This window comes from Ischnura elegans, chromosome X (assembly GCF_921293095.1).
Source record: "Ischnura elegans chromosome X, ioIscEleg1.1, whole genome shotgun sequence".
Classification (NCBI taxonomy): Eukaryota; Metazoa; Arthropoda; class Insecta; order Odonata; family Coenagrionidae; genus Ischnura; species Ischnura elegans.
This window is the reverse complement of record NC_060259.1, coordinates 23,835,975-23,858,514: the sequence shown is the minus strand read 5'-3', so window position 1 is coordinate 23,858,514 and position 22,540 is coordinate 23,835,975. Positions and strand designations below refer to the sequence as shown.

At 37.9% G+C, this 22,540-nt stretch overlaps 1 long non-coding RNA gene and 1 pseudogene across 2 annotated transcripts; one reads left to right on the top strand and one right to left on the bottom strand.

The window, feature by feature from the left end:
- LOC124171110 overlaps positions 1–6,761 on the top strand; it is a 55,597-nt pseudogene extending 48,836 nt beyond the window's left edge.
- A 3,328-nt stretch (positions 6,762–10,089) lies between these two features.
- Positions 10,090–19,483, bottom strand: LOC124171796. Of its 2 annotated transcripts, XR_006867968.1 has the most exons (5): positions 19,401–19,483; positions 19,142–19,197; positions 17,776–17,967; positions 17,224–17,382; positions 10,090–11,022 (listed from the first exon to the last, which is right to left on the bottom strand). It is a non-coding gene; the product is annotated as an uncharacterized LOC124171796 (long non-coding RNA). The 2 variants fall into 2 exon arrangements; XR_006867967.1 differs by lacking the exons at positions 19,142–19,197; positions 19,401–19,483 and adding an exon at positions 18,220–18,493.
- Between the last annotated feature and the right edge of the window lie 3,057 nt (positions 19,484–22,540).

Below are 22,540 nucleotides of genomic sequence, written 5' to 3'. Positions count from 1 at the left end.
TACGTCCACAGCAGTCTGCCATGCGGACGTACTAGGTACGTCCACAGCAGTGAAAGGGTTAATGATGGACTTTTCCATTTCCTTGGCTTTACATATTTAGTGGCATGTTCTTTTACTTTACTTTTAAATTTAATGTCATTTCTTTAAGTCCAAGGTATAAAATTTAAGAGAAAGAATGTGATAATAACATATCACCTACTTCTTCATGTGTTTTGAGGAATTACTGTTGATAATTTTTACAGGTTCGCTCAATCCTTTTGAGAGGCTTTGATCGCCAGATGGCTGAAATGATAGGTAGCCACATGGAAACTCATGGAGTGAAGTTCATAAGGCCAGCTGTCCCAACCAAAATTACAGAGAAGTGTACTGGAAGCCCTGGGGAGCTCGCAGTAAGAGTTTGATTGCGTCAATTATCTGCATTGATGATAGTTAGAAGAATATATTCATGCTATTTATTCTCTGTAGGTGACATACAAGTTTGAGGATGGAAGAGAGGAAGAACAAACCTTCAACACAGTAATGTTTGCTACTGGAAGGAGTCCATGTACAAAAAATATTGGCCTTCAAGAAATAGGAGTGAATTTGAATGAAAAGTAGGTAATCCTTTATGTATGTATGTAGGGTGTTTAGTCTTACTTTTGCCTTGTTGCTATTAAATGGTAGCATTCATGGAATGAGTAATAATTTTAAGATTCTTGGAAATAAGGGAGAGAGCTTTTTGTTGCATTTTTTGCATGGAAATTTAAAAAAAAACTCTTAACATCACATTTTTTGATGTGTAATTACTAGAGATCCATGAAAGTGGTTTTATTTTTTGCTAGAATTTGTTTCACAACTATGTGATTTTGGTGATATAAAAAATCTTGATAGTGTTATTGTAATGATAAAATTTTTTCACATTTCTTGGTGTTCTGTTATTTTTTTGTGGACATTTCGCAATTGCTTATACTTTTATAAGCATTTTACATAACATTAAATACAATTGCAGCAGTACAAAATATCTGATAAAACCAAATGAAAAAAATGATTCAAGGTACATATATCAATGGTTTAAGCGTTAATATTATAGAGTGAGCAAGAAAAGGTGCACAGTGAATACTTGAATTGATTGTCTTTGTGAGGAAGAGTAGAGCAAAAATTGACCAAATAGTACTAAAATGTGTTTTCAGTTTCATTGTATTACCGTATATGTCTGAATATAGTCCCCCCTTTTTTTCCAAAAATGCCCTTGGTAAAAGTAAAGGGGGGACTATATTCAAACGCATTTTTTTAACTTTCTCCGAAACTTAAGCCTCACAATTAGGGGGGGGGGGGGACTATATTTGGAGAAATACGGTAATTTAGACCAATCTTCTATATTATTTCTACTTTATAGATACCTTTTTCTCAACTGATACGCAACCAAACTCTGCAAATGAGGTACCAAAATGCACAGAATTTATCAGAGAGCATGCAACGACATATCTTACTTCCTAAATATTGCTACTGTTTCCTAATATTGGTTTATAAATAATTTAAAATAAAGCAAAAAAAAAACAAAAACCGTTAAATATTCCTGACATTAACGGCACACAAACTGATACATTTGTTCATTTGCAACAATATCTCGCATTCTTTTAATATCTTTTATCAAAATGGGGCTGACTCCACTTTCAAGTCTCCTGTTAATACGTAAGCATGAGTCATTATGTGCGTTTAACAGAGGATAGTGTAATTACTTCCAATGTTGCGTTTAAAGAGGTCCTCGGACCTCAATTTGTACATAAGACCCTGCTTTTTTTTTCTACATTTTAAAATTAGAAACGCGCCTATCCCTCTGTGCACCTGCATTGAAAAGAGTGGGGGAAGCCCGCTGGGAGCGGGGGAGCACGCTCGTATCACTATATTTAAGCTCTTCCTGCTTCTTTTTCCTTGTAATCATAATGTATTCTTGGCAAATACGATTTGCAGATGGCAAATCCCCTCTACCATTCAACTGTACTTCGAGACCCTTTCCCAAATTGTTGGATTTTAAAGTTTCTTTACCCTAATTCCAGCATTTAAAAATGCTTCAATAGTAGGGACAACAAACTCCTCTTTCACCTCCTTCACTTTCTTTGACTGGGTAACTGTCTGTTCAAATGATAGCTGTCATTTTGCAGATCTCCTTTATTTCGCATGCAGGGCCGGATTTACTTCAAGGCAAAATAGGCACGTGCCTAGGGGCGTCGCTGTCCAAGGGGTGCCTTCTGTCAGGGCGAGTGGCTACTCCTTATCATAGAAGTCAGGGAGGGGTAGGCCCAAGTGAGGAGGGGCGCTCAATGGAGAGGTGCCTATAGCGTAACTTGGGTGATTCCGGCCCTGTTCGAACGTTTGTGTATCGTAATTGATTTGCTTTAACAAAGTGTCATCCGTCCTTCAGATTCAAGCCTTTACTTTGTCCTTCACATAAAATCCTCCTGAGCCGAAATCACTCGCCCTGGTATGAGCCGTAACACTAGGTTTTCGGCATTTTAAAATTCCTTTCCTTCATTTGATGTATAAAGCTGTAGCCATGATCAAAAACAGTCCAAGCACGAATCACGACCAATCGTGACAGTGTTTTCAAACAGAGTAGTGGGTAGCTATGGTATAACCATACGTAATGTATAACTTACATTTTGACCAAAATTTTCCATGTTGTGGGCTCCCTTTTGATAGCCCTCACCTAGGTGCTGAGGGAAGACAGGTTCAACTAAATCGCATAGTATTGATTACCGCTATTGCAAATCGGTTAAGAAAGGCCGATAAAGAAGCACACACAAATAAACTTGAACCGGGGGTGTGTTCAAATGATTTTTTTTGCATTGAAGCTCAGTAGAGCACCGAATATCCCAAGATCCGTCTACTAATAATTAGCACCCCCCTCTCCTCCAATCGTTTCTGTTCCTTCCTTCTCATCCATAAACTGCTAGTGCTTCATGCTTTCAAACAACAATAGGTCTTTGTTGTCTTCTAAGGAGACGAATCATGCTGTTGATGGCACGGCCCTGTCGATGGCAGCCATGGTCACCGGCACGTGCCTTGAATGGTGGCCGGCGGAAAGTTGTCTAGTCTGAAAGCGGCCTTCCGTTCCCAGCCAGTGGCCGTGTTTAAGTCTGCAAAATTAAGTTAGACCCACACTTAAGTTTTTCCTGCTACAACTTATCCAATAATGCTGTTTACTGTGTCACAGTGAGTCACCAGAATTACTGCTTGTAATTGATCCGTGCTGAGTTTGTGAGCTTTACGCTCTTTTGTGGCTGCGTTGAATTTCTTTCAGTTTTTTATTGATTCAGAATATGTAATTCTTCAGGAGAGAAAGCGCGTCATTCTAGACATTTCCAATAGTTTCAGAATTGATAAATGTGAAGTGAAGAGAGAGGTCGTGATTAATTTAATGGCAAATTTCGGCGGAGACATCACTGCAGTTCGCAATATTATGCCAATTCAATATGCAACAGACAAAACAAGCCAATTGCCCTTGGAATCATAATGAGGTAGATCGAATGAACGTCAGCAGCATGAAGCAATGAAGGCTTAGGCTTTAATAGATTTCGCGATATCGTGTCTTGCAAATTTCTCTGATCTCTAGTAATTACCTAGTCTTGCTGTGTGAAGAATGCTATATTAATACAGTCATTCTGTTTTTTAGGAATGGTAAAATATTGGTGATAAACTTGAGAGGACAAATGTACCAAATATTTTTGCCATTGGAGATGTATTGGATGGTACCCCAGAGCTTACTCCTGTGGCCATCCAAGCGGGTCGCTTTCTTGCACGAGTGAGTAATTTTGATCTTTTCGACTCTATTTGTACCTCTCTAATTCTTTGTTGTGGTATGATGCAGTTCTAGTTGATTGAGCTATTCAGTTGTCATGATTACAATGTAGTAGAATTTTGTATTGTTGAACATTTGTTCTTGCAGAGGCTTTATGGTAAATCAAATGAGCCGATGGACTACAAAATGGTTCCAACCACAGTTTTTACTCCTCTTGAATATGGGTCTGTTGGATACTCAGAGGAAGATGCCATAGCAACATATGGTGCTGATGATATTGAGGTGTATCATACTCATTACCAGCCGTTGGAGTACACACTTCCTGAGAGAGATGAGAATAAGAGCTATGGGAAACTAATATGCCTTAAAAGTGCTGGGGTATGTTGATATTTTTTTGTGGCCTTTTAATTTGACGTGTAATAACCTTAAATTTATTTTTATAAACTTCTGTTTGCAGAAACTATAAGTCCTTATTAAGAGTAATTTGAGAATCACTATCAAGTTCAAACCATGTTTACTCTTTGGTTTTATTATAGTATGTTTAATACTTTAATCAAAGCTTATCAATGACGCATTGAGCAGGAAAGGCTATTTCCTGTATGGGGAGGATTTTGAATTGAAAATTCTTCGCACACATTTACAGGACTGTTAAGAATAATGTTTATCTTTGATGTAAATGTCCTTAAGTGTGTGAAAACAACAGATTCCATTTTACAAATTTATGCTGAGGTTATTTTATCCATCCATCAGCTCCCCTAGTAATTTTTGGCTGTTATGAATTAATGTAGTTCTAGTCTTGTGTCATGCGGAGCCAGGCATAACTTCCTTTGAACTTTCCCCGATGAGTGAAAAGTGCTCGGGTATGTTGCAGTCAAAGCGATTTCTCCAAAAAAATGACTGTGCTCAAATTGAGCATCTACATAGCAGTCACACTCAAGGTAAAATTCCATGGCTGGAGCACTCACTCCCCTGGAATGCACTTAATTTTCCCCAGGAAAGTAAGCAAGTGAGAATTCTTCCCTCAAAACTCTCACTGAGCACAGGGGCAGGCACCTACCTAGCCTGTTCTTGGCCTCCCTGAATAGTGTTGTCAAATGAGCACACTGTAGGGGCCAAGATGATTGTCTGAGCAAACATCTTGGGTAGGGGGGCTTCCACACACCCATCAGCCCTGGTGGATCATCCCCCTTCCTTTTCTCACTTGGATTTGTTATTTTTTCAAATATGTATGCATTATTAATTCTAATCAGTGTGTCCTTGTTTAATGTCGCCTACTTTTCTAGAAAAGTATCACTTTTTTACCCAAAAAATCAGTATCATCTATATGCCTTGCATGTAAGAGAAGAGAAGATTTAAGAAGCATTTGGTCATGCAAAGTCATTTGAAGATGGATTTTCATGCTTTAACCAGTTATCACCAATCTAAGGTGTAGTGAGCAACAAATGAAATTTAATTTCAATGCTGAATTTTGGAATAAAAAATGAATTTCCTGCAGTAATGTTTACGAAAAATTTTACCCCCTTTTCCATCTCAAACTTATGGAAGGCCTACTCTGTTGGGAATCCCTGAAACTTTAGAATCCTGTCATCTTTAATTATTTTACCAGTATCATAGTTGAGAAATCACTTTTGCTCCTGGAAAGAAGGGAAAATTTTGGTTGCCATGAAACTGTGCTTCAATAGTACCTTTAATGATTTTATTTTTCAGGAGAAAGTTATTGGCTTTCATGTCCTGGGACCAAATGCAGGTGAAATCACTCAAGGATTCGCTCTTGCCCTGAAGCTTGGAGCTACCAAGTCTGACTTTGACAATTTAGTAGGCATTCATCCAACATGTGCGGAGGTAATTTGTTTTTTATTTGCTTTATTCGCTGATGGTTCATTTGTTTTGTGAAGTAGAAGCAATTATAAGTTAATAACTTTCAGTTATTGCTATCCATGTGCAAGTACTTGTTATGTTACGTTCATATTTTGGTTTATTTTTATGGTTTATGCCTTGCTCAGAAATTTTGACGTTTAAGTCAGTGGATTGAACTCACAATAATTTTGTGGAAACTGTTGATCCTGTTGAGAAATATGGTACCTGTTGAGGTGGGGAAGGGGAAATGAAGGCTGTAGGAAAGGGACAGGTGATTGATTTGGGAGACAGTCCAGGGAAGTCATAGGTAGATAAAGGAATGGTGAGTCAAATAATTGTCAAGGCTCATCTGCACTTGAAGTAGTTACTGGTGAATACTTGGAATTGGGAATGAGTCAGGTCAATTCTTGTTTCAACCATATATAGACCTTCGTTTCAAGATCAGGACCAGATTCATTAGCAAAAAGAAACTGTGCTGAAGTAATTTGTTCAAGAGCCAATTTGAAAAGTTCTCTTGAGCACAATTTACAAATTTAAATAGTAATGTTCTGGATCTAATCTCTTGTGGCATAACTTGATGTGGTATTTTAGGCTCTCATATAATAACCCAAGAAACTTATTGATGGTTTTAAAAGTTGTTCAATGAAAATGAAACGCTTGATTTGTGAGTGAGAACCAAATGGGAGTTAAAACCAGCAAAACAGTGGCACCAACCCATCATACTAATTTGTACTTCTAATCCAATAGATACATGGAAAGATAAGAGCAACATAAATACAATACCATTTTCTTTGCTATGAAATGTCATTTCCTTAGAATATCTCTGGTAAGCTTATCACATGATGGATTTTTTTCAGGTCTTTACAACTATGTTCATAACCAAATCCTCTGGAATAAGTGTGGAGAAGAAGTCTTGCTGAAGTTAAAGTATGCTATTTTTGCTGTTTACCTGAGGAAGTTTTCTTTCTTGGTAGTATAGCAGCAAAATAGCAACAACTGAAGGAGATGAAGTGCAAAAGCTCTTGTGGCAATAATGACGACCCCACTTAAAACCTTGATGGAGGGTGGAGTCTGATGTTTTGCATGAATTGTCCTCGAAAGTCATCACTGGTAGAATTTCAAGGTATCACTGGGAGAAAACATTGTGAAAATATTTAAATTTCAGTATTATTGATCACTATGTCAGGATAATTTATCCATGCTTCATATTGTGTTAGAAAATGTGTTTTTTTTGATTTTGTACAACTTATTGCATTGTTTTCATTTGCATTTTTTCCTTGCAGATGTTTGATGTTATGCTCCAGTGAATAAAATTATTAATTTTGGTACTTAGGTCATGAAAGTAATGCTTTTAAATGAGTTTATAATTCAATATTGGAATCATGTAATTGGTTTCAATATTTTTCTCAGTGTGTTTCAAGCTAGGAAATGTCATGCCTCGTTTTGGCCTAGTTCTTCTCATTTTCTCTACCTTTAGAGGGTTTAATTGAAGCTATCTTTCAATCATGGAGTTGAATGAAGTTTATAGAATTAACTTCAGTTTTTACTGTTGTGTGTGCCTTTGAACTGAAAGAGTAATCCGGAAATAATGATACTTCAGAACATTTTTGGCAATGATGCTATACTCTTTATATTTACTCTTTGAAATCATTACTCTATGCCTTGAATTTGATTGCAGATTATTTTCCTCTTGGAAAGTAGTCGTAGAATTGTTTGTATTCTAAATTTTTACCTTTGTAAATGCCTGGTTGAATATTATTTTATCAAATATGAAATTAAATTTATAATGACATTCACTTATGATGTAATTTCCCTCATTAACCCACTGATTTCTCTCAAGACTTGTATATCATAGGAATATATCAAGCATATATATATATTGTATCCAATTTTTCCTGCTGCACCCTCATTGCCCTTCCTACATTCCTAAGTAATCAGAGTAAGTGTTGATTCATTTCTCGGAGTATTCTTTTTGGCTTTCAGTAGTTTGCAGAGAGAAAATAGTAGTTTTTCCGCCAAAAATTTCCAGTATTTTCCTTTCATAAAGTTAGGAAAAGTCTTAAAATGACTTGCTTTTAGTCGTGTTTACACTTAATTGGCAACTGTTGAAAGTGTCGACAGCAGTCAAAATGACCGCCGTGGCAGTTCTACTGTTAAGGACTACACTATTGCATTGAAGTGGGTTGAAAATTCTGCTGTGCCAACATTATTGTCATGCTATGGAATGAAATTTTGTGTCGATGGGTGATCTAATTATGAGTCGGGAAAAATATAATTCTCTTAACATAATGCTCGCAAGAAATGTGAAATGCTCAGCTGGCCGTGATGCATGTATGGTTTGGCACTCATGTTTTGGTAAAGAAATACTTACGGCTTTGTTTTTTTATTGCTAATTCAATAATGCTCTTTGTATATGATTGTTTATGCTAAGTAAGGGAAAGAGAGATAACTTGGTAGGGCATTGGGCAGTTGTGCTGTTTTGTCTTAAGAGACTCAAACTTTTAAAAATCTGCTGATGGCGGTTACCTCAAATCGATAATATTGTGCGTGTTAAAATATGACAGTTTTAGCATGAGGAAGTGATCAAAAAAGGGGTCATCAGAGACAACAGGAACAGAGCATGAAGGAAATGTTTTTTTGATGGTTAATATTTAGGCTGAATTCAAGCACCAGCTGGCGTACCACAGTCAGATGAGGCACTTTTGATTACCGTAGTAAATGTTGAAATATATTCATGATACAAGTGACTTTGATTGACGTATCACCATGAGTAAACTTATGTTAAATATAACTTCACCTCAACAATTGTCATACTATAGAAAGATACTCAATATGCAGAGTTATTTTTTGGGTTTTGTTGTGTCCTGTACCTGGTGGTGGTAGAGCTTCTGTCATGCTTTAAACATCCTTAGGCCAAGCTGAAGTGCCTACAGAATTGTAGGATTTGATGCATGGAGGTTCACTATAGAGAGGTTTTAGCAATACACGCCATTTTTTTCATATCCTTTGGAAATGAAAGGCATTACGTACTGTCTTTTAAACCATTATACAGTAGACTCCCGATTATCCGGGCTAATGATGGGGAGGGACGGCACGAATAATCTGAAAACACGGATAACCCAAACATCAACTCCAATGTCTTGTAATGATCATAATTTACGTAAAACAAACAATATATTATTATTTATGCCGTTATTCTGCTTTATTAGCGTGCTTCCCGGACTCAATGAGAGCTTTCTTCGCCAGTTCGCGATCTTTTTAGCGGCAATAACATGAATGTACTCGTATTATTAATGCTTCATGTAAGGCCCGGTTTCAAAAACCACACATTCGTGGGTGTGTGATCGCGGATACAGAAAAGTGATTTGCGCGAATGCTTCAAAACGACTGCTCGAGGTCGGAAACTACATTGTCAGGCACCACGCCACGCAGTCGCGTCTCGTACAAGTTGCCCGGGTTGCATCTGCTGCGGGACGTGTATCCGTGATCACGGAGTGCGTTCGCGCACTGATAGGCTTCGAAAACACGAAATCGGTGCTCCCTTGAATGCGGCTAGTGCGCGATCGCTTCCGTTTTACGAACGGGATTCTGACGGAAATGATAAGCCTGGTGTATCCTAGCATTAATGCAGTAATTCCGATGATTTTGGATCCGATTTAAGATTTTTTATAAGATTGCGGAAAAAAATTGTTAAGAGAGTTGAAATCATGCACGGATAATCCGCAACCCGGATAAACCGCAGCCGGATAATCGGGAGTCTGCTGTATTTATGCGTTTAAATAAACATGCATGGATTAGTGAACATATATTTATTATTTAATGATAACACAAAGCAAGTGCTATCACGTGATTTTTACCATGATTCGAGAGAAAACGATGTGATATCTCTTAGTTCATCAGTCACTTAAAATGATAACGATAGTTTGATATCTTTTCTCTTATTTACTGTTAGGTATGCTCTCATATAGAACAAAATGGCCATAACTAATGGTTAACGTGAAAATTACAGCATTTTAAAGGTGTAAAAGAAAAAAATAAGCATGAAACATTTATTGCTGAAAATGTTATTCCATGTACGTAATCGCGGCTGCATTAATGGTCTCTAGTTGTCTCGGTCTAATTTGCGAAGGTAGTTAGGCAGTCTTGGGGGTGTCTCCTTGGCATGATAAGTGGAGGTTTTATGAGAGGTTCACTGCAAAGAGATTTGTGTATAAAATTACATCTAAATCTGACGGGACCGTAGGGGTGGTATGAAGTATGGAGGTTTATGATGTAAAGAGGTTCACTACAAAAGAGGTTTTACTGTAGTTGGTTTTCTCAAGCACTCATTAAGTTTGTGATGGGTAAAAATGGCTATTGCCAACAAGAAATGTTTGATTCACTCTCATCAGAGTGAAAATTTTTGAACACTGCGAATTTTCATGACACCATAATTAAATAAGCTATGCAAAGGAGAGTTTTTTGCAGTAATATTTATTTATAATTAATGCAATTAAAAGCGCCCAGGACTAAACAGGAACTTGGTCAATGGATAAGACCTACAGTCCTGGGTATATTTAAGAAAATTCAACTTGTAACAAACAACAAATTTTGATGCAGTACATATGAAAAACTTTTTATCATCCCTTTGAGGTTTTCACGTTATCACACTTTAATGCAAATATTTATTCAGTCAGTCTCTCCGAATACAAAATATTGAAGAGACACAATCTAAGTCCCAAATTATTGATTGAAGTCTACTGAAAAAAATAGTGATGACCTAACATCAAAATCCTCAAGTAAAGCAGTTAAATATAACATACCACATGCATCAAATATAACTTAAAATATATAACATTGAATCTCAAGTTAAATAACATTCTTGCAATACTTAGCATTTTACATGCAACGACTAGATTTCACCAAACACTAGGAATAAAAAATAGAATACTCTTTGATAAAGGAGTACCTATAACATCAAATTCAGGCATTAAATGACAAATTTTGGCCTGTTAAATCTCTTAAAATCATTGAACTCCATGAAATGGAAACACATGCAACATTGGAACACATAAATTACTTAACCGGAAAACTCATATTGTAAGCCTGCCATTCTCATTGTTGATGGCTGCCCAAAAACAGAAAGTAAAAAGCATTAAGGTACGCAGTACATGTAATGTACTAGTACATGCTGCAGATACAATTGTAATAGTTTATAAACTTCTCGATTAAAAATACTGGTTCTGATAGTCCAAGAGCATACTAGAAGTTTCCTAAGAGGTTGATTTCTTCTCTCCACATTTCTTCCCGTTTCCGAACGAGCGTAGAATGAATCCCAGGGGGAAAAGGTGTTGCTTCTGTCCATCCCACAGATGTCTGTGCTCTTGTTCGACAGCTTCCCCATTGATCTGGTAAATATAGAAGTGCCATGATCATAAAAAGAAGAACAGAAAGGAAAAACAACATACATTAAAACACATGTGCATATTAACTGTATTTTCAGCCCAAAGCCCCTCCATATGGGTAGTTAATTAACCTTTTCCCTACGAAGGGCGTGATTTCACGCCCTGAATTTTCTGTTGCTAAAGGATGAAGGCTGGGTTTTCAGGGCTTTAACTTTTCGAAGCAAAAGGCTGAAGGCCGTGTTTTCACGGTTTTGTGGTCAAGCATGCCAAGTGGGTCTCAACCGCCATTAGGGTCCCTCGGCGCGAGAGGTCCAACCCTTTCCAATTGTCCGTGTGGGGATTATCTCGGCCCATTCCGGCTCTGTGTCCTACTCAAGGAAGGTGCTCATGGTCACTTATTTGTTTATAAGTTAGATTAAATAAAAACGTACATGTTGCATCTATTGAAAATCAATGCCGAGAATTACATTCTGGATGTTTTGCTGATAGGCTCCAAATTTTAAACGGAACTCTAGCGTTCCGTTTAAAATTTTAGCGTTCATATTAACCGCGTTCATCATCACCTAGAACAAATTTTGGAGATGCTAAGGTTAGATGTTTAATTGTTATTTTTAAAACTTACTAGCAAATTCATAGGAGGGTTATTGTAATGATTTACATCTAAAGATATACGTTACTCTGTTTGCCACATTCTAAGTGTACATTTGCGGAGAAATTCTATGAAGTATCCGATTTAACTCCTATGAAAAAAAGCCCTCGTAATGTAATAAAATATGATCCTCTCAGTTCTTTGTCATGAGCTAAAATTACAGCGACTATTTTTAATAACCTCTTATCAACCTTTGAATACAAACGTATTATAAATTAATTTCGCTATAAATACTAATTAATGCATATCCTAAAAATTCTTAAATTTAATGTGCAATTAAGGAATGTTTTACTTAGACACATGTTGTGAGAAGCATTCTATACCGTTGCAGGAAAGAGCACTGTTCTACCCAGGTAATTACTCTCATATCTTGGTTCTCTGGTCAGGTTACATTTAGGTGGTCTGCCCTGAGCACCTCACAGGCTTACTTCAGAACACATTAGCGCATTAATTTTTTCTTGGAAAAACTTATTACCCTCCAACTGGCATATCTAAGAGTAGATTGGTGCAAGTAGCCTCCTCCTGAAATTTGTGGAAGAAAATTACCTCACTCTTCTCGGAATAACTCATTTTCTTTTCAAAATTTTCTTGACATGTATTCAAATATGGCCGTTAACTCTCTGTACCCATTCCGCTACCTATAAAAGGGATGGTTTCTATGGAACCCTGCTGTGCGATGCAGCCCATAACATGAATAGAGAGAGAACTGCTCTATCCAGGTGATTACTTTCATATAGTAACAATTAAAAAAAATTAAAATCGCACTAGTAACAATAAACTGACCGCTAAAGTATGCCGCGATGGGCTGCCTTCAGGAAAAGGGTCGAGGATTATATTTGCCCAGTTGCCGAGGAAAGGGTCAGGCACCCTGCTAGGAAAGGTCATTAAGTGGAGGAAGCAACTACCTGGACAGTCCCAAGCCGAGAAACAACTCCGTACAGGGCGAAAAAGAAATGCTGAAACCCTTATTGGTTAACAAATAATGTAGAGGTATTTAAAATACATAATAGTTTTTTTCAGAATGTAAATGAATTTGTTTTGCCAATATTTACTGTTTCCTAGTTGCTTGACAAGGCATAGCTCCACAAAATCAATTATTGGGGAGAATGCTACGTGCTGCATAGATTGTACACCCTGAAATGCCTTCAATTCCACTCACAATATGCAGTGGTCAGACTTTGAATTTTTTTATTCTGCTTAAAATGAACAAAATAGATACCAGCAATTATAGGGATACTATCAAAAATGCAGATTCCTATGCACACAGAAAAGGATGGGGGAGAGAAGGGGCAGCTGTCCCGCTAGATGACTGCCTGCCTGTGCTGCCTTAGCAGTGGGAAATGAGCCAAGCTTATTGAGGGCAAAGGGACTAAGTGAGGAGGTATGGGTAAAGATGGGCTATTTGCTTCTGTGGCCTAAACAACAAGATAATGGTAAGCTACCAAAGACAACCATGGACTCTCAGTCGAATCAAAAAGAGACGTTTTCTCAAAACGGGCCAAGTTTTTGTCCTGCTTTGGATGGGACAACTAGGTTATAGTGATTCGGCATCAATGCAACAGAATGATGAATGCAAATAACTCATATTTTGATTCACTTTCACTGGAATATGTCAGTTGAATGAATTATGGTAGTTGAATAATATAGGAAAGTTAGATTGTGTTTCTAAATTGATTTGAAGCCCCCATTTCTCTCCTCAATATTTTAAGCTATTAATTATTTATACGAAACTAAAATTATAACTTTCACACACATTACTATCACTTCGCACATATCACAGATATATTTATCATCACTGGTTAACAATCTTAAAAATAGTTTGATGCAGCTCTCCACTCTATTCTCATATCAGCTAATCTTGTCACACCTACGCATTTCTTCTCTACCACATCGCAGTTAACATGAAAACTATAAAATAAATATCACTATCCATTCCAAGGCTGTCATTGAAACAAGCTCAGAAATACTGTAGTACTAATACTATAGTATTCAGAGGAAACTTAAATGATTGTATGTAATTGTTTCTTCGGCAAGAAATAATTCCAGCCAGATACTCAGAATAGTGGTGCCCTGAAAGCTCATCAACCAGACCAATAATGCTTTAGGGATTAATTATTGTTTACCCATGAAATAAAGGGAAACACATTGAAGTTACATAACTGCTTCTGCTTGGAATAGAAGGGAGGGAGTCTCGTGAGAACATTGGTCTGACATTGAAGAATGAGGGATGCATATCACATATGGTTAGTTTGATTCATCATTTTTATCTAGGAAGGATTTTATCTCAATTACCAAACAGTAATACACATTAAATGAAATATGCATATGACATGCAGGCTATTCATAATTGCAAATTGCTCTAAAGAACTGTTTACATGATACATTAAGACTAGAGATGGGTCAAAAAGAACCGAACTGCCAAAACGAACTATGTATTTACTGAAATGAAGCGGTTTGAAAATGAACAGTTCTCTAAAACTCTCTGTTCACTGTTCATATCTACACAGCAAAAGCGCAGTGTTTTCGGTCTGACAGGTATGCTCACCGAGAGGTTTTTTGAACTGCAGCTTACTCCAGCAAGTGCGTAGTGGTCACCACAGATGGCAGTTATGATGCAGACCGTCCAAGGCCACTGAAGTGCATCATAGACGACCGAGCCCCTCCCCTTCCTTCTCTATCATTCCCCTCCGTCAACAAACATGAACAACATGGCTGCTGAACGGTTCGAACTATTGTTCAAAATATTAGATTCCTTTTAGCCGTTATTTTTCTCAGCGTATTCTTTTCTTGGAGGGCATTCTTTTTTCAAAGGGTATTCTTTTTTGGAGGGTATTCATTCCTCGGAGGGCATTTAAATATGTTACAGAAATCCATAGGTGTAACATATTGTACTATTTTTTGCATTCTACCAAAAGTACTAATTTAGCAATGAAACTGATTAAAATTTACAATATAATGCATGCTATTATTGACAGTTAATTGCATCATTAGATTGGATAGATACCTGACACAGGCTGTAACGAAGAGAAAAAATCAATATCTTACTGAGGAGTCTAAGAGAGAGATTCACAAATGATGTTTATACTAAAAATATGTATAAAGAACTGTTAGCTGTGTATGAAAGTCTAAATTGCTCATAAGAGAATCATTTAAAAAACTTTTCTTGTGCTAAACACGCAAATAACATCAGACACTGGGTTGATAAATATTAGTTCTGGCTTATTCTACATGTGGAAAGCAGATGTTGTCCTGCAAACGGGCAACCAAGTAAAGGCCTGGGACAGAATTTGCTTGAAATAACTATGACAAGTTGCACAAACCAAATGATACCACACTAAGCTTTCACTTACTCTAAACATCCGATAAACAGTATTTTCTACCTGAATGACCCAGACTGTTCACCATGAACAGATATTTTGAACTGCTCTTTTTACTGAACAGGTTAAAAGTGAACGGTTCATCAAAATGAACAGTTAACCCCACCTCTAATTAAGACACATGTGTTAAAGTCTGATTGCATGGAGTGGACAGTAATGGAACATGTAGGAATGCATGAATCAAATTAGGACACATTCTATTTTTATTCATTCACACAAGTTGAGTGGTCACATCGTGTATTTTGGTGTTCATTCTCATGTTCCTACATTAGGATATTAACTTGTTTGAGCTAATGTACCGTATAAACAGGGCTTAAAAATTTAATTTTGCACCCTTGTCATTAACATGAAAAAATTTAGAAGTCAAAATCATGTAAGTGGTTGCAATTTTATACATGCTTTACCAAATTTGAAATTCCACTACCTATCATTTAAGTAAAATATTTAATGGCCTTTCACTTAGTTTTTGAATTTTCATCCTGTGTTACTGATATTAGCCACACAACATGTGTAACATGTAGATTTATACATTTGACTTAAATCTTTATCAGCATAGTTTTCTGTACCATTGAAAAACACCTTAGCCACTATGAGTGGGTTTCTAAATGACACACCAAACGTTTCATCCCAGAGTTTACTGAGCATATTTGAGACACAGAGAATGAATGAGAGGGAACACCATTTCCTCTTTCTCCGTCTTCAAGTTAAGAGGAGGAAGTGGTAGGAATTGATAATGCAACAGCGGGAACCTCCCTGCAGATGCCACCCTCAGCTCCAAACCACCCCCACTCTACCCCTTTCCACCTTCAACTGAGTATACACATCCACCCACCTCATAAAATGCTACCCAGACGATGGCTCTACTTCCATGTTGGAACTCTTTAATTTAAATTATGTTATTTTTCATTATGAATGATGTGAAAAGGTTGCCACACTTGTCAAAGTTTGTGATAATGAGCATTCAGATGGTGTTTTCACGAGACCTCTTAGTGTGCAGTGATATGCGTATATTAGCATGCAATTTCTTTTCTTCAAGCATCAGATTCTGGCATTGAGACATGAATACCTTCAGAATCATATGTTCATGACACTCATGAACTCCCACACATTAAATTACCAAATAACCTGGGACCTTTGGCAATACACACCAAAATTTTACATCACTCTTATTTGGAAACTAATGTCTCTACCATGAAAATCCTCAAGGATATCTTTCCTGGACAACTTATTCCTGAGATTTATCCATACCACCTTATAGGAAAGCATAAATCCTATGAAATAATTCCTCACTGAAATGATTGGGATATCGGAAATTACACGTCAAAGGGAAATGAAAAACAATAGCTGTCCTTCGACAGCACGCATGCACATGGGCATACCCAGAAGGGGAGGCAGCTGCCCTAGAAGCGAAAATAAATTTAGTTCAAAACAAAAGTTATGAACAAATTTTCCTTATGAAGAAAAATGGTATTAGTATAAGACATGGAACTAAAATAAAAATCATTTTCTTTTTCAAGCAAATAATTATAACAATTAATAAATTGCTGTCATAATTTCCTTAAAATTTTGGTTTCATTAAACTTTTCTGTGCAAAAAAGTAACAACTTGAACAACCACAGCTAATTTTGCCCCCTCCACCCCCCGTTTTGATTCTGGGTACGCCCATGCGCATGCATAAATATGCATAGCATTATCATTTTGTGAGGTGAAGATTATTTATTTTGAGTCATTTCAAGACAGGGCTGTCTCTTTTAATTCAGGAGTCTGAGGTAATTTTGTCCTTTCCTCACCCCTTCCTTGCCTGGCGTAGGTGAGAGTGCCTTGAGCAAAAGCATCCCTTTCCCATCCCTTCTAGATGGATCTATTTCTAGAGTATTACGTACCGTAGCTAGAATGAGTGCATAGGTCTTCGAACAAAAAAGCATAAATGCATAGTTAAAGTAGGCAATGCCATTATAGCTTTTTTTCATTTAACAGAATCCACAAGAATCCTTGGGCATGATTTGAGCATAATTGAATTACTAAATTTGAAATAAGATTGAAAATACATGAGTGAGTATTAGTAAGCTAAGTTGTATTAAATAGCAGTGGTGTCCTAGCAACCAATTGAAAGAATATGTACATTGGCTAGAACACCTTGTTTCTTCAAAGCTCGACAATAAACTAGCAGACACTCACCAACGTTTATTTGGATTCTGTAGAATCACCTGACATGATGTAGAATGATTTAACATGCGGATATGCATTCCGGAAAATTGCTGCCTTCCTCAACTCCTTTTCTACAGGAAACTTGCGGGGATGCTTCCTCTTCGGCTTGCCCACCGAAGTGTCTTGATTCTTAATGGTTCATGTAGAGATTAAGCAAAAAAAGAAATAAATGATTGAATCCTAAATTTAATATCTTGTGCATCAATTTAACCACCAACCTGAAAATCTATCTCTTGGAATAAATGGATTAATGACAACCTACAACCTACCATTATTTTCGGCTGAGTACAGAGAACCAGTTCATAAAAGAACACCATGTAACCTTAGGGGAAATTAGAACAAAGAACTTTTTCGGATTATTGACACGGGACTAATGTTGTTTTACGTGAAATGGCTCCCCACAGTGGCCTCCTCCTCAGATCTATGAAATTTGCTACCATGCCTCGACAGTTGCAAAGTTGAGGCCTTTCATCTGGCAAAGATATCATGTTTGGGCTGCAGATTCTAAATCAACAAACTTACCAAACTGGCTGCTGTCACCTGTCTTCCACATCTGCAATGTAACTCAACAGTGTTTTCGATATTTTGCTGTGGATCTGCAGAAAGTCCTATTCTATCTGCAAATAGATATGCGACTAGCTCGCACGGCAAACGAATTTCTCCGGGAGTATCGTCCTCTGAATCTGAATCGGTGACTGTATCCCCAGCTCCTCCCTTCAATTAAAAAAACATAAGATATGGATAAAATATTGTAATGGAATTCATCCAAACATCAACCAAATTTCTTGCTAGTCTTTTTTGTTAGAATAAGTCTACTTTTATTTTTTAATGTGGCTATCAGCTTTTGTGGAGGCATTATGAATATTGACATCATTGACTGCTGGATGAGTAATATTCTTGTAGTTTTTGAAGTAACATGTTCACACCCTACTGCTTCAGCGTGTCCGGATTTTAAAAGTAACTTACTTGCACAAAGCGGTCTGAGACATTTTGATGCCTGGAGTACTTTTTTCTGTAGGGCTCTTACTCCTTCCAGCATCTCAGGTCGACAGGGGGGTACGCAATCCTTCAAATGAAACTGGGGTTTTATGGGATCTCGTTTAACAAAAAATATCAAACATGAATCGCGTACACCGAAAGATTTAGCAATATTGAAATGGTGGCATGAGAACTTGCGTCGGAAGACCAAGTCCAAGTTCATCGTAAATATGTTCCTATTTTTTGGGGATCAAAGTGGCGAACATGGTCCACGGTGGTGAACAACCGCTCCTCCCTCTTCCCCCTCAATCCGCCACTTCCGCCTTCTTTTTTTTCCGAGAGCCTGGGCCCCGTTTGGGCGGCCCAACTCACAGGAGTACGAGCTGGCATTGCGCTGGCTACGATAAATATTTTGGCCCAATTTAATGTTACATTAATTCTAATGCTTTTCAACTCTTTCATCATCAACCAACAACGGAGTTTTTGAGCTCCTTTAATTGTATTTCTTATAAATGCGTGCCTTTACGTCTCTATAGCGCCCAAAGTGAACACTTGAGCAACGTTCTTAATTTGCTTTCTAAATACTCGTATAATGTTTGCTTTTGAGCTAAAATACAGTTTGAAATCCAAGGCGTGAGTTTTAAATAGCATTTTCAGACAAAAAATAAGACGTCGTGCATACAGACCACGGGAAATTAATTTTGTGTGGAAACAGCGTATCAATTACGAAGATAAATTCAACCAGATCGTATATATAGTTCAAATACTTTCATCACAAATTGTTATCTTCGACCAAAGTTTAATTTAGCGTAATTTACCTATAATTCATATAAGATTCCAATCAGGTCCTAAATAATTTTCTAATCGGCATTGACTTTTTATAAGTATTTTGGCAAAAAAATCTACTCACCATTTTAGTAGTTGTATATTTGGTTCGTACGTATAGTCTTCTTATTGGTAGGTAACCTTAAAACAAATAGAGAAATTGCATTCGTCAACAACACATTATGATAATAGGTAGAACAAAACCTACGATATCTTAAGCGAGTAAATATTATTCCTGTCCGTTGCCGGCGCTATAAAGCCAAAGGTGCAGGTTCTCGAAATGCTGTTAAGTATCACAATATCCATCATTGCAGTTGGTTTCAAATTATTTATCAAGTTCAAACCTAAAAATCCTCAGTATCACTTGCAGGATGTGTATGCTACCTACTGCGAACGGCACAGACAATCAACTGACGCTCTCGTTGTGTAAGGCCGCTGTTTACATTTCGCGCAACAATGCATAAGCATTTCGTACTACCCCCATAGGAGCAATCTAATGAATGGCTATGGACAGTAAATAAAGATCGACTAAACTAAAGCAATTTCTATGCATAGTTATATGGCGCGGCTGTGTATTTATGAAATGTTGATGAATAATTGATGCTGACACGAGAAGTTCTGCGGCACTTGATGAAGTAAGAACTCTTCCCTTCAAGCATGGGTATTCGTTTTACATATTTTGTAGCAGATTTTATGATTGCTGTAGTGCCAAAGCTTTTTCTTGATTCTGACTCCCATCAAGTTTGCCAAGTATACTTTGCAACCTTTCTAGAGGCTTGCGAATAAAACCAACAGGTCGACGTGAGAAATCTGAATCCTGATGTAGAATCTTTTTTTCCCTGCAGCAAATCTTCGGCCGATTCCCTCCTGCCGATTACTACGAGGTGATCAATATTGGTCGAAAATGTATGGGAATTCTAGTTCTCGCGGTATTTAGGCAAACCATGAGGTGTGACAAATATCAGCGTACTTCAGAAAATGTGCTGCCCAGGGCGGCCCTTGAGTTTGGCGCCCCTGGGGCCCCACAGTGCTGCCCACAGCAGGCGGTGAAGCTTCAATTTGTGCTTTCGGGACAAATCGCCCTCTCCTGCCACACACGCCACTGAATATAAGGATAACAGCAAATTGGTAAAGACGGCGCAGAATTTGATGAGGTTTCGATTGATGATCGATGATTAGTGAGAATCAATTTTGATTTTACACCCGCGGGTGTATATTACATCGCGATAGTTTGCTCGCAGTACGAAAGGCGGATCCTGGTAGAAGAATTTCTTAGTTTCTTATTTATACACGAACGAAAATGCTATTACCCTGCCTGGGCAATATTTTTTCTTCCCGAGTGAATTTCAATGCTGAATTGTAGTCCGCGATTCTGTGAAGAGCTGTTACCATGAGGTTATAAATAGGCGATTTTTCATTTTTATTACCGCGCCGTACTTGTAAGTTTGTAAGTAAGTTCCCGAAATCCGCCTGATTTTTCACAAAAATGTTCAACTCTTGGGGTAGCATTATCGATCTATTTCTTGTATGTGATTTGGTCGACTATTTGAGGAAACATATAGTTATCGACAATCGTCAAAGAAGAGGTTGCGCTAAGTTAGTGGCCCCCTCAATGGATGCATCGCGAGGTGTCTTCACAACAAATTCCGGGAGAGGTTGAAGCCCCCATGTCCATAGGCGGATCCAGGGGGGGGGGGGGGGCACGGGGGCACGTGCCCCCCCCAGACCCTTAAAAATATGCTAGATTTTAATACGGTCCCATTATCATTTCGTTCGTTTTGTATAACAAGGTATCCTTGTGCCCCCCCCTGAACAAAATCCTGGATACGGCCTTGCTTGTGCCCCTCCCAGAAAGAAATCCTGGATCCACCCCTGCCCATGTCTACGTGCCTGTATGCGAGGCTGTAGACATATATTTTTACGGTGGGGTCAGAAGCGAAAGAGGGGTTGGTATACCATAGAATGGGTATATATTGTGAGAGGTTCATTTGGGGAGGATTGTATGAAAATTTCGGAGGGGTTTTAATCCCTTTTCTCCGCTGAATAAGGCCTTCCAATCAGGCACCGTAAAAATCGCCTCATTTCCTCCACGAAAAACAAGTAGAAGCATGGATGTATGAGTTCTTACTGAGTAATTATTACCACTCTGTCAATAAATTCTGCAACCCTTTTGCTTCTAAACCATTTCTCACGGAGGACGTCACCCAAGACGTGTCATATATTCATGCTAGTGCTTATAAAATGGTTCTTTACCTACATTGTTTATTCTCCAAAACCCCGAAAACAGTATTCTACGCTCTTTACATTGGGCATTTCAACTGGCACCAATGTAAACAACACGGACTTTCTTGTCCCCAGACAAAGGAAATCTTGCTGCAGGCTGAAATCTTTCGAGGGGCAGGAGAGAGGAGGAAGGGTTGCATAAATGAAGAATCTATTTCGGCGAGGCTTCCGTGAAAGGGGAATGCATTTCTAGGGGGGCCGATATAATGGGGGGTTAACCTTTTCTTGCTAGTGACGATTTTGCCATTTGGGGCTCGAACCCATGGCCTTCGGTTTGCCTGTCCTTTTACCCGCCGCTACCCAGGCCGTCAAAGTAATTATTAAACAAAAAAATGACTCATATTCATGTGTAAATTAATTTAATAACCAATTGCTTGCTGAGGTATTATTTGCATACATATGTATTGCTGGTGTAGTTTCAAGTTTTGGAAAATGAATTAAGAACCTACAGTCCGAAGCAATGCAAATGCTTGATGCTCAGAGATGCACTCTACTCGCATAATCAGTTAAGACAATGGTTACTTTTACTTGTTTATGTGCATGGGTACGTTCTATCCCTTCTATTCCTTCATCTATTCAGCTTAACTTGCAGATCGCCGGAAACTTATTTATATCATCCATTTATCAGGTAGTGGCATTACTGAATGAAAATGTCATTTTCCGCTATTTGCTGGCAAGCATTGATTTGGGTTAGAGGTTTAAACATGGGCATACCCAGCGAGGGGCAGGGGGGGCCACAGCCCCATAGAAGCAAAAATCGCAAAAGTCTGTAAGCAAAATCAGTAGGTACTGAATTGAAACGAAAGTATTCAACAAATTTTCTTTAAACCCACGAAAAATGAAACGTATTAGTATAAGATATGTAACTAAGATAAAACTATTTTTTCAAAGTAATAATCTCATAAAATAATAAAGCTTATTCTTAAATTCTCTTTAAACGTTGGTTTAATTCAACCTTTCCATCCTAAATGTCACAACTTGGCTTGCCCCTCCCAAGACCATGGCTTGCCCCGCTAGTTATGATCCTGGGTATGCCCTTGGGTTCAAAGTAATGTCTTGCTTTGGTAATGAACTGAACCATAGCCTTTTTTCATTTTAGAAGTGTAAGATAGAATTAGATGAACCAATTTAGTCTGGGGCTGTTCTCCTGCCAAGTTAAATCGTTGAATAGTCATCAGTTCGACCACACCTCAATCCATGT